We start from the raw sequence: 18,940 nt of genomic DNA, 5'->3' as shown, positions 1-18,940 counted from the left end.
TTTCTGTCGCCACCCCACTGTCTGTTAATTAGCCTAATTGTCTGTAGCGAGGAACACGTAGAAATCTGATCTACAGTAACAGTATATTTACAGTAGCATCCTGTAACTCTTCCCCTCCAGCCGCATCTTAACTACTCATTGACCCCTCTGACCCCGGCGGTGCATCGATACGGCAGCACAGTGTGTGTGCGTGTGGGTGTGTGTCTGTGTGTGTGTGTGTCTGTGTGTATGTGTGTGTGTGTCTGTGTGTGCGTGCGTGCGTGTGTCTGTGTGTGTGTGCGTGTGTCTGTGTGCGTGTGTGAGTGTGCGTGCGCGCGTGTGTCTGTCTGTGTGTGTGTGCGTGTGTGTGTGCGTGTGTCTGTGTGTGTCTGTGTGAGTGTGTGAGTGTGCGTGCGTGCGTGTGCGTGTGTGTGTGTGTGTGTGCGTGCGAGTGTGCGCGTGCGTGCGTGCGTGTGTGTGTGTGTGTGTGTGTCTGTGTGTATGTGTGTGTGTGTGTGTGTGCGCGCGTCTGTGTGTGCGTGCGTGCGTGTGTGCGTGTGTCTGTGTGTGTGTGCGTGTGTGTGTGTGTGTGCGTGTGTGAGTGCGTGCGCGTGTGTGTGTGTGTGTGTGTGTGCTTGGCGGTGACAGACAGATAATAGCACGGCGGTGAAACAGACAGACAGCACCTTTAAAGCCTTTGTACCAGGGCTATCTAAAGGACTTGTGAAACCCGAACCGGGAGAGCTGAGAAACGACCAACTGTGTTTGTTTTCAGGGTCCCATTAAGTAGGACACACAATGTAAAGGTTTTAAAACGTTTTGCAACAGAGTCATGTTTAACTGTCAGTAATGTGTAACTGTCATTAATGTGTAACTGTCTGTAATGTGTAACTGTCATTAATGTGTAACTGTCATTAATGTGTAACTGTCATTAATGTGTAACTGTCATTAATGTGTAACTGTCATTAATGTGTAACTGTCATTAATGTGTAACTGTCATTAATGTGTAACTGTCAATAATGTGTAACTGTCATTAATGTGTAACTGTCATGAATGTGTAACTGTCATTAATGTGTAACTGTCTGTAATGTGTAACTGTCATTAATGTGTAACTGTCATTAATGTGTAACTGTCTGTAATGTGTAACTGTCTGTAATGTGTAACTGTCATGTAACTGTCATTAATGTGTAACTGTCATTAATGTGTAACTGTCATTAATGTGTAACTGTCATTAATGTGTAACTGTCATTAATGTGTAACTGTCATTAATGTGTAACTGTCATTAATGTGTAACTGTCATTAATGTGTAACTGTCATTAATGTGTAACTGTCATTAATGTGTAACTGTCATTAATGTGTAACTGTCATTAATGTGTAACTGTCAGTAATGTGTAACTGTCATTAATGTGTAACTGTCATTAATGTGTAACTGTCTGTAATGTGTAACTGTCATTAATGTGTAACTGTCAGTAATGTGTAACTGTCTGTAATGTGTAACTGTCATTAATGTGTAACTGTCAGTAATGTGTAACTGTCATTAATGTGTAACTGTCTGTAATGTGTAACTGTCTGTAATGTGTAACTGTCATTAATGTGTAACTGTCAGTAATGTGTAACTGTCATTAATGTGTAACTGTCTGTAATGTGTAACTGTCATTAATGTGTAACTGTCATTAATGTGTAACTGTCATTAATGTGTAACTGTCATTAATGTGTAACTGTCATTAATGTGTAACTGTCATTAATGTGTAACTGTCATTAATGTGTAACTGTCATTAATGTGTAACTGTCATTAATGTGTAACTGTCATGTAATGTGTAACTGTCATTAATGTGTAACTGTCATTAATGTGTAACTGTCAGTAATGTGTAACTGTCATTAATGTGTAACTGTCTGTAATGTGTAACTGTCATTAATGTGTAACTGTCATTAATGTGTAACTGTCATTAATGTGTAACTGTCATTAATGTGTAACTGTCATTAATGTGTAACTGTCATTAATGTGTAACTGTCATTAATGTGTAACTGTCATTAATGTGTAACTGTCATTAATGTGTAACTGTCATTAATGTGTAACTGTCATTAATGTGCAACTGTCATTAATGTGTAACTGTCAGTAATGTGTAACTGTCATTAATGTGTAACTGTCATTAATGTGTAACTGTCATTAATGTGTAACTGTCAGTAATGTGTAACTGTCAGTAATGTGTAACTGTCAGTAATGTGTAGCTGTCAGTAATGTGTAGCTGTCAGTAATGTGTAACTGTCTGTAATGTGATGACAATATAGTATCCATATCTAGGAAAACCAAAGTTCCAAAGGCTGGGCCTAATATAGTGTATGAGGTCATACAATACGTTCTGTAGTGAATCATATGTTGTTGATGTAAATAATATTTGCTGGTCTGATGTGCAATGAGAAGCAACCAGACGCTGCACTTGACACATTCATGAACTTGCTTATCCCAGTTACTAATAAGCAGGTACCCATTAAGAAAATGACTGTAAAAACTGTTAAATCCCCTGTGGATTGATGAGGAATTGAAAAATGTCTTGAGGAGGATGAGGCAAAAGGAAAAGCAAATAAGTCTTCACAAATAACTGGCAAACGTATTGCAAATTGACTAAACCGAATAAAAAGAAGAAACTACACTATGAAACAAAGATACATGACGTACAGAATGATAGTAAAAAGCTTTGGCAGCACCTTCCATGACATTTTGGGAAAAAAGGCAAACTCAGCTCCATTGTTCATCGATTCAGATGGCTCATTCATTACAAAACTGACTGATATTGCCAACTACTTTAATTATTGTTTTATTGGCAAGATTAGCAAATTTAGGCATGACATGCCAGCAACAAACGCTGACACTACATATCCAAGTGTATCTGACCAAATTATGGAAGGCAAGAATTGTAATTTTGAGTGTGGAAGAGGTGGAAAATGATTGTTGTCTATTAACAATGACCTGCCACCAGGGTCTGACAATCTGGATGGAAAATTACAGAGGATAATAGCAGATGATATTGCCACTCCTATTTGCCATATCTTCAATTTAAGCCTGCCTAAGAATGGTAAAAACCTCTTTACTGGCTCAAATAGCCGACCAATCAGCCTGTTACCAACCCTTAGTAAACTTTAGGGGGAAAAAATTGTGTTTGATCAGATACAATGGTATTTTACAGTAAACAAATTGACAACAGACTTTATCAATCATAGTCTGCTGCTGGAAAAACTTATGTGATATGGCTTTACACTCACTGCTATATTGTGGATAAAGAGTTAAAGAGTTGCCTGTCTAACAGAACACAGAGGGTGTTCTTTAATGGAAGCTTCTCAACCATAATCCAGGTAGAATCAGGAATTCCCCAGGGCAGCTGTCTAGGCCCCTTACTTCATTCAATCTTTACTAACGACATGCCACTGGCTTTGAGGAAAGCCAGAGTGTCTATGTATGCGGATGACTCAACACTGTACACGTCAATATTTCAAAAACTAAAAGCATTGTATTTGGGACAAATCATTCACTAAACCACAACTAAATCTTGTAATAAATAATGTGGCAATTGAGCAAGTTGAGATGACTAAACTGCTTGGAGTAACCCTGGATTGTAAACTGTCATGGTCAAAACATATTGATACATCAGTAACTAAAATGGGGACAAGTCTGTCCATAATAAAGCGCTACTCTGCCTTCTTAACAACACTATCAACAAGGCAGGTCCTACAGGCCCTAGTTTCTACCTTCTTAACACTATCAACAAGGCAGGTCCTACAGGCCCTAGTTTCTACCTTCTTAACAACACTATCAACAAGTCAGGTCCTACAGGCTCTAGTTTCTACCTTCTTAACAACACTATCAACAAGGCAGGTCCTACAGGCCCTAGTTTCTACCTTCTTAACAACACTATCAACAAGGCAGGTCCTACAGGTCCTAGTTTCTACCTTCTTAACAACACTATCAACAAGGCAGGACCTACAGGCCCTAGTGTTTGTTGCACCTGGACTACTGTTCAGTCGTGTGTTCAGGTGCTACAAAGAGGGACTTAGGAAAATTGCAATTGGCTCAGAACAGGGCAGCACGGCTGGCCCTTGAATGTACACAGAGAGATAACATTAATACTATGCATGTCAATCTCTCCTGGCTCAAAGTGGAGGAGAGATTGACTACATCACTACTTGTATTTATGAGAGGTGGGGACTGTGAAGAGACTTCACAGACTTGGGAACTGTGAAGAGACCTCTGGTGGCATGTCTTGTGGGTATGCATGGGTGTCTGAGCTGTGTGCCAGTAGTTTAGACAGACAGCTCGGTGCTTTCAACATGTCAACAGGTTCCATAGGGCCCTGGTCTAAAGTAGTGCACTATATAGGGAATAGGGTGCCATAGGGCTCTGGTCTAAAGTAGTGCACTATATAGGGAATAGGGACCCATTTCAGCCACATAACCTCAGTCTAAGGTCCCAGGATGTCTGACAGGCCTGCTGTAAATTATAGCTACACTTACTATTGCTGAGAGATCGATGCTGTTCGTCGTAAGGGCCGAGTTGCAATCTATCCCGCTGTCTGTAATCGAGTGACTAAATTATCCCACATATCAACACAGGTTTAAATGTTGTTGTTTTTTAGCCACTTTAATTGCATTGCTGGCTGGTAATAAAGTTGTTCCCGAGGTGAAATCTTTAAATACTATTTACGTCTTAGGTAAGTAAAAGGAGACTCTTACTGGGTTGGTTAAAAGACTTCTGTTGATGTAAAACCAGTAAAATTGTAATTAACTTTGTAAGGCCTTGTAATTGCCTTTGTAATTAGCTCTTAAAAGGTCTACATTTCCTCTGTGTAATTCAGTAGTGATTTAAATTGTCCAACTCATTTATACAGTATAAGCCTAGTTTGTGCCAATTCAAATCCGGCATTGGACGGGTAAATATCGATGTTACTTTCATTGACGAGGCGGTGGTTTATGTATGCAGTCCTATTCTGTCTCGTCAAATCTATTATTTAGGAGGGAAAAATCACATTAATTTCCCTCTGACATAGAGATGTATGGGGTTGGCAGAAACAATTATTGTATGAATGACCCCTGCAGTTAGTACTCCGGAGCTGATCGCTGAGGCAGCCTCCCTAACAGCACCGTATTACCTATAGGGCACTACTGTTGACCAGGGCCTATAGAGAATAGGGTATAGGATGCCTTTTGACCAGGGCCTATATAGAATAGGGTATAGGATGCCTTTTGACCAGGGCCTATAGAGAATAGGGTATAGGATGCCTTTTGACCAGGGCCTATTGAGAATAGGGTATAGGATGCCTTTTGACCAGGGCCTATAGAGAATAGGGTATAGGATGCCTTTTGACCAGGGCCTATAGAGAGGATGCCTTTTGACCAGGGCCTATAGAGAATAGGGTATAGGATGCCTTTTGACCAGGGCCTATAGAGAATAGGGTATAAGGAATAGGGTCCTATTTGACCAGGGCCTATAGAGAATAGGGTATAGGGTGCCTTTTTGGACAAAACCCAGCCTCTAAACAGTCCCACCACCAAGCAGAACTCCTATCACACTTTCCTCCCAGCTCTACACAGCTAACAACTGGGACATCACACTGGGGACATCACACTGGGGACATCACACTGGGGACATCACACTGGAGACATCACACTGGAGACATCACAGTGGAGACATCACAGCTGGAGACATCACACTAGGGACATCACACTGGGGACATCATCACTGGAGACATCACACTGGAGACATCACAGTGGAGACATCACTGGAGACACTGGAGACATAACACTGGAGACATCACACTGGGGACATCACACTGGGGACATCACACTAGGGACATCACACTGGGGACATCACACTGGGGACATCACACTGGAGACATCACTGGGGACATCACAGTGGAGACATCACACTGGAGACATCACACTAGGGACATCACACTGGGGACATCACACTGGAGACATCACACTGGAGACATCACACTGGAGACATCACACTGGAGACATCACAGTGGAGACATCACATAGGGACATCACACTGGAGACATCACAATAGGGACATCACACTGGAGACATCACACTGGGGACATCACACTAGGACATCACACTAGGGACATCACACTGGGGACTTCACACTAGGACATCACACTGGGGACATCACAGTGGAGACATCACACTGGGGACATCACACTGGAGACAACACACTGGAGACATCACACTGGAGACATCACACTGGAGACATCACACTGGGGACATCACACTGGGGGGACATCACACTGGAGACATCACAATAGGGACATCACACTGGAGACATCACACTGGGGACATCACACTGGGACATCACACTGGGGACATCACATCACACTGGGGACATCACAGGGACATCACACTGGGGACATCACACTGGGGACATCACACTAGGACATCACACTGGGGACATCACAGTGGAGACATCACACTAGGGACATCACATGGGACATCACACTGGAGACATCACTGGGGACATCACACTGGAGACATCACACTGGAGGACATCACACTGACATCACAGTGGAGACATGGAGACACACTGGAGACATCACACTGGAGACATCACACTAGGGACATCACACTGGGGACATCACTGGAGACATCACACTAGGACATCACACTGTGGGACATCACAGTGGAGACATCACACTGGGGACATCACACTGGGGACTTCACTGGAGACTAGGACATCACACTGGGGACATCACAGTGGAGACATCACACTGGGGACATCACACTGGAGACATCACACTAGGGACATCACACTGGGGACATCACACTAGGACATCACACTGGGGACATCACACTGGACATCACAGACATCACACTAGGACATCACAGTGGAGACATCACACTAGGGACATCACACACTGGGGACATCACACTGGAGACATGACACACTGGAGACATCACACTAGGACATCACACTAGGACATCACACTGGGGACATCACACTGGGAGACATCACAGTGGAGACATCACACTGGGGACTTCACACTAGACATCACACTGGGGACATCACACTGGAGACATCACACTGGGGACATCACACTGGAGACATCACACTGGGACATCACACTGGGGACTTAGGGACATCACACTGGGGACATCACACTGGAGACATCACAGTGGAGACATCACACTGGACTGGGGACATCACACACTGGGAGACATCACACTAGGACATCACAGGGACATCACTGGGGACATCACAGGGGACATCACACTGGGGACATCACACTGGAGACATCACTAGGACATCACACTGAGACATCACACTGGAGACATCACACTGGGACATCACTGGAGACATCACACTGGAGACATCACACTGGAGACATCACACTGGAGACATCACACTGGAGGGAGACATCACACTGGGGACATCACACTGGGGACATCACACTGGGGACATCACACTGGAGACATCACAGTGGAGACATCACACTGGGACATCACACTAGGACATCACATTTAGATGTGTTGATGTTCACAATGATGAGATTACATTTTTAAAACCACATGTTTGTTTGTTGAATGTACATCATCCTACACAAAGGAAAACGATCACAGAAATAGATTGTACTGTAATATAACAATTAAAGGCTTTAGTCATCTGGATAACAATTGCTGAGATCCATATTTAATTTAACAACTATTTAACCAGGCAAGTCAGTTAATTAAGAACAAAGTCTTATTTACAACGATAGGGCCAATTGTGCGCCGCCCTGTGGGACGCCCAATCACAGCCCGGATGTGACGCAGCCTGGGTTATAGTGGCGTCTTGTTGTAGGAACTACTGACACCGCAATGGTTCATGGGACAAAGCCTATGGGGAAATGAATGAGGATTTTGAATAAACGACAACAACAACAAAAAGGTCTGTAGTAAACACAGGCTTAGGAGACGTGAAGGAAGTTAGACTGTGGTTTTGGGGTAAATGACGAATTAAAGGGGATACTTCAGGATTTTGGCAATGAAGCCCTTTTACATACTTCCCCATAGTCAGATGAGCTCCCAGATACCATGTGTATGCCTCTGCGTGCAGTTTGAAGGAATTTGCTAACTAGAAAATTGCTAATAGCATGCTAGCAGTTACCATAGACTAACGCTACTGTAGTTAGCGATTTTTGCTAACGCTAGTTAGCCAGTTCGTTCAAACTGCACGCATAGACATACAATTGGGGTCCATTAAATTCAGCTAAGTCCCCTTTTAATTAACCTCAGACCATATTTTCAGTGTCCCCCCCCAAAACCCCATTCGTTCAGGTTTTTAGTACGACTAGCTGGTGAGCTCTGTAGTACACTACTTATGAACAGAGATCTATAGGTTGCCATTTTGGGGGACGTAACCCACATTTTCTTCCCATGCTGCTTGGTGTGGAAGTGGTCTCTGTTAAGGGGGGGGTGAAACCATTACAAATCTATTATGCAGGATCTCTTCCCCCAGGGAGAAACACTCATTACTAAACACATTGAACCGGTTGACAAGTGGCACCATTTATATTTATATATATATTTTTTCCCTTCATTCTTTCTTTCCATCTTTTTTAATTCTCTGTTCTGTTCTGTGTTTGGAGAGGCCAACTGAGGGACTACTGCATGCCCGCTGTGCCAATCAGGGTTGCCACGACAACAGACAGTGGGTAGTTGAAGTGCTTGTCAATCATGTGATACATACTGTAGACTAGAGAGATATAATATTAATATAATTATTATATTCGCGTTCTATTTAATTCTTTACACTGTCGAGTCTACGGACAGTAGGTGGTTGAAGTGCCTGTCAATCGTGTTCTACAAACTAAGACACGTTAGGCTGCCCGTTCTGATCTTTGATACACCAATTGGTATTTTGATCAGCTCTTTTACCAATTGGCCACGTTGAAAAACGATTTAATTCTCTGATGTTACTACAGTCAACAGTCAGTGGGTGGTTGAAGTGCCCGGGCAATATATACAACCTGTAGACAAGAGAGAGAGAGATAATATTCATCAAATTATTATGTTAGTGGTCTATTTAATTGCCAATCAGATTCTGTAAAGGATGAAACCAGAAGACATTGATTTAATCAATCAGTTAATTCTTGATTGTAGTAATTGAGATGCTTCCTTATGCATATCATTTATATGCTTCTTTTTTGAATAAATCATTCAGGATTTCAGAAATGCGAAATAGTTTAGATTCATTAGTCACATATCATTATAAATGTTTTTTGTTTTTTTTTTGCTAATGAATTAATCTCCCGAGACATTTCAGCTCAGTAGTTAACCTTAAAGGGGAATGGAAACACTTCCCTTAGCTGGTGTTCTAAATCCTAGTATTTCCATTCCCCTTTAAGGACTTCTTTCTGTTCATGCACAATTTGATTATCCCCTTGGCCCGGAGCTCTCCAGGCCACCCTCTCTCGCTCACTTTTTGTCCTCCAGATTTAGTAATTAGGCACTGGATACAGGGGGAAAACCAGGACGAAAGTAACACTTAAATTTATTTTATTTTTTACATTTTTATTACTTAGAAAATCGATAGAGCTAGAGACACCATATTTTATGACTCACAACTATGTCCTCTAGCATTAGCAATTGTAATTTTATTTCTAGAGTAAAATTAATTTAAATGAAATAGGTTGAGAACAGAACTAACCCCAACGTTACTTTTGTCCCTGCTAGTGGGGAGGGAGTAACACAGCCCTGGGGGGGAATTAACAGCTGGAGGGAGTAACACAGCCTTGGCAAGGAATTAACAGCTGGAGGGAGTAACACAGCCTTGGGAAGGAATTAACAGCTGGAGGGAGTAACACAGCCTTGGGAAGGAATTAACAGCTGGAGGGAGTAACACAGCCTTGGGAAGGAATTAACAGCTGGAGGGAGTAGCACAGCCTTGGGAAGGAATTAACAGCTGGAGGGAGTAACACAGCCCTGGGGGAATTAACAGCTGGAGGGAGTAACACAGCCTTGGGAAGGAATTAACAGCTGGAGGGAGTAGCACAGCCTTGGGAAGGAATTAACAGCTGGAGGGGTGGGAGTAACACAGCCTGGGAAGGAATTAACAGCTGGAGGGGAGGGAGTAACACAGCCTTGGGAAGGAATTAACAGCTGGAGGGAGTAACACAGCCTTGGGAAGGAATTAACAGCTGGTGGGGAGGGAGTAACACAGCCTTGGGAAGGAATTAACAGCTGGAGGGAGTAACACAGCCTTGGGAAGGAATTAACAGCTGGTGGGGAGGGAGTAACACAGCCTTGGGAAGGAATTAACAGCTGGTGGGGTGGGAGTAACACAGCCTTGGGAAGGAATTAACAGCTGGAGGGAGTAGCACAGCCTTGGGAAGGAATTAACAGCTGGAGGGGTGGGAGTAACACAGCCCTGGGAAGGAATTAACAGCTGGTGGAGTAACACAGCCTTGGGAAGGAATTAACAGCTGGTGGAGTAACACAGCCTTGGGAAGGAATTAACAGCTGGTGGGGAGTAACACAGCCTTGGGAAGGAATTAACAGCTGGAGGGAGTAACACAGCCTTGGGAAGGAATTAACAGCTGGAGGGGTGGGAGTAACACAGCCTTGGGAAGGAATTAACAGCTGGTGGGGAGGGAGTAACACAGCCCTGGGGGAATTAACAGCTGGAGGGAGTAACACAGCCTTGGGAAGGAATTAACAGCTGGAGGGGAGGGAGTAACACAGCCCTGGGGGAATTAACAGCAGGAGGGGAGGGAGTAACACAGCCCTGGGGGAATTAACAGCAGGAGGGGAGGGAGTAACACAGCCCTGGGGGAATTAACAGCTGGAGGGAGTAAACAGAACAGCTGGAGGGGAGGGAGTAACACAGCCCTGGGGGAATTAACAGCTGGAGGGAGTAACACAGCCCTGGGGGGGAATTAACAGCTGGAGGGAGTAACACAGCCCTGGGAAGGAACAGCTGGCGGAGAAGTGCACAATAAATCTCCTTCTCTCCATGTTTCTGGTTTGTCATGCTTGTTACTTTACAACAAATCTACTATCAGCCATAATTTCATGTTTTGTGTCGATATGAAGAATTAATGCTATAGATTAGACATGTATTCAAATGAACCATGCTTCAAACAGCGCAATGTTGCGTAACCACAATATTTTTGCCTGACAGTATATAAACCATCATTTTCTCATCTCACTTTAAATATAATGTAGGAGATGTTTTTCATGCTTAGCTGTACCAATCAATGCCTAGTTTCCCAAAAGCATCTTAAAGGTGCTAAAACACAGGATCCCATTTTTTAAAAATTATAATGCATTGTAATCTCAGAAAATGTCCAAAGTATATCTGCAGTAATAGTGGAAAGCTATTTCACAGCATTACTTCCCCGCCAGTGTTGTGATTGGCTGTGATTTCTCTGGGCGGAGCGGCATCTGTTGTCAAAATGGGATAAACTGCTCTGACTTTGTGGCTGTGTTATCTAGTGGAAAACACTGTAATTTCCTGGTTGCTAAAGGTCTGTCTATGTACACTGTTCGCTCAATTTAATTTTATGTGTGAAAAAACAAGCAATGAATAATGTAAGGAATCGTTGTACCATCTAAATCGCTGTGAAATATATTTTCAATAAGAAAAGAATATCATTTTTTACAGCTGTTGGAAGCTGGTGGACCAAAACCGAAAGAAAACTGCTCAAGTAGAGTCTCCTCCGTGTTGTGTGGAATTACGGGGGAATTGTGGGGGAAATGCAGGGGAGAGGGCAGTTTGTTTTGGATGATTCGTGCTCAGGCCTTTTACTTTCGGTTTTGTTCCACCAGCTTCAAACATGCTGTTTTTTGTTAGTTATTGGAAATACATTTAACAGAGGTAGAAATCAAATATCACAGCCCATCACAATACTGACGGATAAATATTTCTGTGAAACACTTATCTTTCCACTATTACAGCAGATTTTCTGAAATTACAATGCAAAACATTCAACGAAATATTCTACAAAAAAATCCAATGTGTAGCACTTTTAAGGCTAAGTTCATTAGCATCTGGATCCTATGGTTCTAAGATGAACTTTGCCCTAAAACGCTTTTGGGAAACTGGGCTCTGATGCTCTCCAGCTTTCCTTCTCATGCACGCTCCTCTTGTCTTGACAGAATAAACACATTTAATCTCTTCACAAATGGCAAACTCATCAAGCTTATCACATTTTCATGGCTTGACATGAAAGGTAATTGACCCCCAGAATCGTAAATATATATATTTTGAAACCACTAACCTGTCGATAAAAAGCCGATGTGAGAAGCTGATCCATCAAGTCAATTGGGATCATTCTAATGATTCTATTCTATGACATCATTCAAATGTTTTCAAACATTCAGTCACTTGTTGATGTTTAGCTAACATTATAAAAGCAGTATGAACTGTGTTGATGTTTAGCTAACATTATAAAAGCAGTATGAACTGTGCTTCAACGTTTTATTTTGTTCCAGGTCATCAGTTTACATTGTGTTACTTTCATCTCTCGTAACTTCTCCCAGGCTAACACCCAAAACTAGCTCGCATGATACATCTGTACACAACCTTAAGATCACCTCGCGTGACTGGTGTAAAGCTCGCCGCCATTGGACTCTGGGACAGTGGAAACGCGTTCTCTGGAGTGATGAATCACACTTCACCATCTGGCAGTCCGACGGACGAATATGGACATGGCGGATGCCAGGAGAACGCTACCTGCCCCAATGCATAGTGCCAACTGTAAAGTTTGGTGGAGGAGGAATAATGGCCTGGAGCTGTTTTTCATGGTTCGGGCTCCTTAGTTCCAGTGAAGGGAAATCTTAATGCTACACCATGCAATGACATTCTAGACGATTCTGTGCTTCCAACTTTGTGGCAACAGTTTGTGGAAGGCCCTTTCCTGTTTCAGCATGACAATGCCCCTGTGCACAAAGCCAGGTCCATACAGAAATGGTTTGTCGAGATCGGTGTGGAAGAACTTGACTGGCCTGCTCAGAGCCCTGACCTCAACCCCATCGAACACCTTGTTAATCTGAGACGACCTCCTCATGCCTTTTGAAACGCTGACCTTTGTTTTCTAAGTCTGGCCTAACTCGCCCAACATCAGTGCCCAAATGAGAACCTCACTATAATGCTCTTGTGGTTGAACATCTAGTGGAAAGCCTTTCCAGAAGAGTGGAAGCTGTTATAGCAGCAATGTTCCTACATCTAGTGACAAGCCTTCCCAGAAGAGTGGAGGCTGTTATAGCAGCAATGTTCCAACATCTAGTGGAAAGCCTTCCCAGAAGAGTGGAGGCTGTTATAGCGTCAATGTTCCAACATCTAGTGGAAAGCCTTCCCAGAAGAGTGGAGGCTGTTATAGCAGCAATGTTCCAACATCTAGTGGAAAGCCTTCCCAGAAGAGTGGAGGCTGTTGTAGCAGCAATGTACCAACATCTAGTGGAAAGCCTTCCCAGAAGAGTGGAGGCTGTTATAGCAGCAATGTACCAACATCTAGTGGAAAGCCTTCCCAGAAGAGTGGAGGCTATTATAGCAACAAAGGGGGGGACCAACTCCATATTAATGGCCATGATTTTGGAATGAGATGTTTGACAAGTAGGTGTCCACATACTTTTGGTCATGTAGTGTACATTTTAAAATAAATTAAAAATATAGTCTATTTATTTGCCGTCATGGTTTCAACAGGCTTTTCCATTGACGTCGCCGAAGACCCATCTCCTACAATCTAAGCTAGATGCCCTCAATCTCACACAAGTTATCAAGGAACCTACCAGGTACAACCCTAAATCTGTAAACAAGGGGTTACAGATGTTTTAGTGCCCGGAATGAGACATGCTTAACACCCCAGCCATCTGACAATCTAAGCTAGATGCCCTCAATCTCACACAAATTATCAAGGAACCCACCAGGTACAATCCCAAAGCCGTAACCACGGGCACCTTCATAGATATCATCCTAACCAACCTGCCCTCTAAATACACCTCTGCTGTCTTCAACCAGGATCTCAGCGATCACTTCCTCATTGCCTGCATCCGAAATGGGTCCAACAGTCAAACGACCTCCACTCATCACTGTCAAATGCTCCCTAAAACACTTCAGCGAGCTGGCCTTTCTAATCGACCTGGCCCGGGTATCCTGGAAGGATATTGACCTCATCCCGTCAGTAGAAGATGCCTGGTTGCTATTTAAAAGTGCTTTCCTCACCATCTTAAATAAGCATACCCCGTTCAAAAAATGTAGAACTAAGAACAGATATAGCCCTTGGTTCACCCCAGACTTGACTGCCCTTGCAATGTGCAACTTTTCAGGGAAGTCAGGAACCAATATACACAGTCAGTTAGGAAAGTTAACACGGAGCCCAAACCGGCTGCGCACGTGCACCAATGTGTGCACATTTATTTTGTCACCCACACACAAAACGTGATCACGACACGCAGGTTAAAATATCAAAAAAAACTCTGAACCAATGACATTAATTTGGGGACAAGAAGCAATAACCATGTATGGCAATTTAGCTAGTTAGCTTGCACTTGCTAGCTAATTTGTCCTATTTTGCTAGCTTGCTGTTGCTAGCTAATTCGTCCATATAATACCCACCACTGCGACGTGTGTCCTCTCGTTGGCTGGCCCTCGCTACAAGTTCGTTGTCAAACCCACTGGGTCCAGGTCATCTATACGTCTTTGCTAGGTAAAGCCCCGCCTTATGTCAGCTCACTGGTCACCATAGCACTGTAGCACGCGCTCCAGCAGGTATATTTCACTGGTCATCCCCAAAGCCAACACCTCTCTTGGCCACCTTTCCTTCCAGTTCTCTGCTGCCAATGACTGGAACGAATTGCAAAAATCACTATTATCACTACTATCATTATTGTTTTGTAGTGTTCATGTGTACATTTACATATTAAAAGAACCATGGACACTTACCACGCCGCATATTGGTCGTCCGATCCTTCTCGCCTCTCCTCTTCAGATGAAGAGGAGGAAATCCTTAACAGGGCTCTTCATTAAAGGAATGTCTCAGAGGCCCTGGGATCCAGGTGGATAGTCACTGGGACGACGACCCAACTTGGGATGGGAGGAGAGGTTTTAGCGAGTGGAATAGTGGTGAACAATTGGAGGGTTACTCAGTAGCGGTACCATTTTACAGCTATATGGACACTCAATCATCATGGTACATTTTAAAGGTAAGTTTACAAACATATATTATGATAAATATAATTGAAATGGTGTATAAAATTATGGTAAATAGCTAAATAAGTATATATTATAGCCAGTTATAATTGAAATGGTTTAGCAGATAATAAGAAAAGACAATCAGTATATTACCTGGCTAAAAGAGAAGGAATATATCTATTGCTTACAGGAAACTCATTCAACAATTTTAGATGAAGTTGTGTGGAAAATGGACTGTGGGGGTGAAAATAGTTATTTTATTTTATTTAACCTTTATTTAACTAAGCAAGTCAGTTAAGAACAAATTCTTATTTACAATGACGGCCTAGGAACAGTGGGTTAAAAAAGGCAAAAGGCCTCCTGCGGGGACGGGAGATGGGATTAAAAATTAATAATAAATACAATATAAATATAGGACAAAACACACATTACAACAAGAGAGACAACACAACACTACATAAAGAGATACCTAATACAACATCATGGTAGCAACACGACATGGCAGCAGCACAGGGTACAACAATTATTGGGTACAGCCAACAGCACAAAGGGCAAGAAGGTAGAGACAACAATACATCACGTGAAGCAGCCACAACTGTCAGTAACAGTGTCCATGATTGAGTCATTGAATGAAGAGATTGAACTGTCCAGTTTGAGTGTTTGTTGCAGCTCGTTCCAGTCGCTAGCTGCAGCGAACTGAAGAGGGGCAACCCAGGGATGTGTGTGCTTTGAGGACCTTAAACAGAATGTGACTGGCAGAATGGGTGTTGTATGTGGAGGAAGAGGGCTGCAGTAGATATCTCAGATAGGGAGGAGTGAGGCCTAAAAGGCTTTTATAAATAAGCATCAACCAGTGGGTCTTGCGACGGGTATACAGAGATGACCAGTTTACAGAGGACTATAGAGTGCAGTGATGTGTCCTATAAGGAGCATTGGTGGCAAATCTGATGGCTGAATGGTAAAGAACATCTAGCCACTCGAGAGCACCCTGACCTGCCGATCTATAAATTATGTCTCTGTAATCTAGCATGGGTAGGATGGTCATCTGAATCAGGGTTAGTTTGGCAGCTGGGGTGAAAGAGGAGCGTTTTCGATAGAGGAAATCAAGTCTAGATTTAACTTTAGCCTGCAGCTTTGATATGTGCTGAGAGAAGGACAGTGTACCGTCTAGCCATACTCCTAAGTACTTGTATGAGGTGACTACCTCAAGCTCTAAACCCTCACAGGTAGTAATCACACCGGTGGGGAGAGGGGCATTCTTCTTACCAAACCACATGACCTTTGTTTTGGAGGTGTTCAGATCAAGGTTAAGGGCAGAGAAAGCTTGTTGGACACTAAGAAAGCTTTGTTGTAGAGCATTTAACACAAAATCTGGGGAGGGGCCAGCTGAGTACAAGAATAAAAAATATACTTCTCCCATGGGCAAAGAAACTCAAAAGGGGTGATGATAATAATTTAAAATAATTTGGATCCAAATGTGCAAATTGTTGAAATGGATCTGCAAGGTAAGATGGATGATTTTAAATATGTTATTGGATCATAAACAGATTTGGATCATTAACCTTTACGGACCAAATAATGATGATCCAAGCTTAATTGAAAAAAATATATAATCATTTATCAACCCTGCAAGCAACACAAGACTATGGTTATTATGGTGTGAGATTATAACAGGGTTTTAAGTACCTCAATGGACCTTAAAGGAAATCACACTACAAACTATCACCTTCAGGCTCTTAAAGGAAATCATGAATGTGAATATACATGGATGAGGTTTAATATCCTGACCTAGTGAGATATACATGGAGGAGGTTTAATATCCTGACCTAGTGAGATATACATGGAGGAGGTTTAATATCCTGACCTAGTGAGATATACATGGAGGAGGTTTAATATCCTGACCTAGTGAGATATACATGGATGAGGTTTAATATCCTGACCTAGTGAGATATACATGGAGGTTTAATATCCTGACCTAGTGAGATATACATGGAGGAGGTTTAATATCCTGACCTAGTGAGATATACATGGAGGAGGTTTAATATCCTGACCTAGTGAGATATACATGGAGGAGGTTTAATATCCTGACCTAGTGAGATATACATGGAGGAGGTTTAATATCCTGACCTAGTGAGATATACATGGAGGAGGATTAATATCCTGATAGTGAGATATACATGGAGGAGGTTTAATATCCTGACCTAGTGAGATATACATGGAGGAGGTTTAATATCCTATATACATGGAGGAGGTTTAATATCCTGACCTAGTGAGATATACATGGAGGAGGTTTAATATCCTGACCTAGTGAGATATACATGGAGGGGGTTTAATATCCTGACCTAGTGAGATATACATGGAGGAGGTTTAATATCCTGACCTAGTGAGATATACATGGAGGAGGTTTAATATCCTGACCTAGTGAGATATACATGGAGGGGTTTAATATCCTGACCTAGTGAGATATACATGGAGGGGGTTTAATATCCTGACCTAGTGAGATATACATGGAGGAGGTTTAATATCCTGACCTAGTGAGATATACATGGAGGAGGTTTAATATCCTGACCTAGTGAGATATACATGGAGGTTTAATATCCTGACCTAGTGAGATATACATGGAGGAGGTTTAATATCCTGACCTAGTGAGATATACATGGAGGAGGTTTAATATCCTGACCTAGTGAGATATACATGGAGGAGGTTTAATATCCTGACCTAGTGAGATATACATGGAGGAGGTTTAATATCCTGACCTAGTGAGATATACATGGAGGTTTAATATCCTGACCTAGTGAGATATACATGGAGGAGGTTTAATACCCTGACCTAGTGAGATATACATGGAGGAGGTTTAATATCCTGACCTAGTGAGATATACATGGAGGAGGTTTAATATCCTGATCTAGTGAGATATACATGGATATATTGACACTCATTCAAAGGTTTTTATTTTATTTGACTCTTTTCCACATTGTATAATAATATTGACATCGAAACTATGAAATAATCCATATGGAATCATGTAATCACCAAAAACAACTAATTAAAATATATTTGATATTTGAGAAGAGGTGACTCCGGGATGCTGGCCTTCTAGGCAGTGTTGCAAAGAAAAAGCCATATCTCAGACTGACCAATAAAAAGAAAAGATTAAGACGGGCAACAGAACACAGACACTGGACAGAGGAACTCTGCCTAGAAGGCCAGCATCCCGGAGTCGCCTCTTCACTGTTGACGTTGAGACTGGTGTTTTGCGGGTATTATTTAATGAAGCTGCCAGCTGAGGACTTGTGAGGTGTCTGTTTCTCAAACTAGACACTCTAATGTCCTTGTCCTCTTGCTCAGCTGTGCACCGGGGCCTCCCACTCCTCTTTCTATTCTGGTTAGGGCCAGTTTGCGCTGTTCTGTGAAGGGAGTAGTACACAGCGTTGTACGAGATCTTCAGTTTCTTGGCAATTTCTCACATGGAATAGCCTTTATTTTTTAGAACAAGAATAGACTGACGAGTTTCAGAAGAAAGGTCTTTGTTTATGTCCATTTTGAGCCTGTAATCGAACCCACAAATGCTGATGCTCCAGATACTCAAGTAGTGTAAAGAAGGCCAGATTGATTGCTGCTTTAAGCATAACAACAGTTTTCAGCTGTGCTAACATATTTGCGAAAGGGTTCTCTAATGATCAATTAGCCTTTTAAAATGATAAACTTGGATTAGCTAACACAATGTGCCATTGGAACACAGGAGTGATGGTTGCTGATAATGGGCCTCTGTACGCCTATGTAGATATTCCATTAAAAAAC

Source organism: Oncorhynchus tshawytscha, linkage group LG01 (genome assembly GCF_018296145.1).
Source record: "Oncorhynchus tshawytscha isolate Ot180627B linkage group LG01, Otsh_v2.0, whole genome shotgun sequence".
Taxonomy (NCBI): domain Eukaryota; kingdom Metazoa; phylum Chordata; class Actinopteri; order Salmoniformes; family Salmonidae; genus Oncorhynchus; species Oncorhynchus tshawytscha.
The sequence above is the reverse complement of the archived record's forward strand: the minus strand, read 5'-3'. Positions refer to the sequence as shown.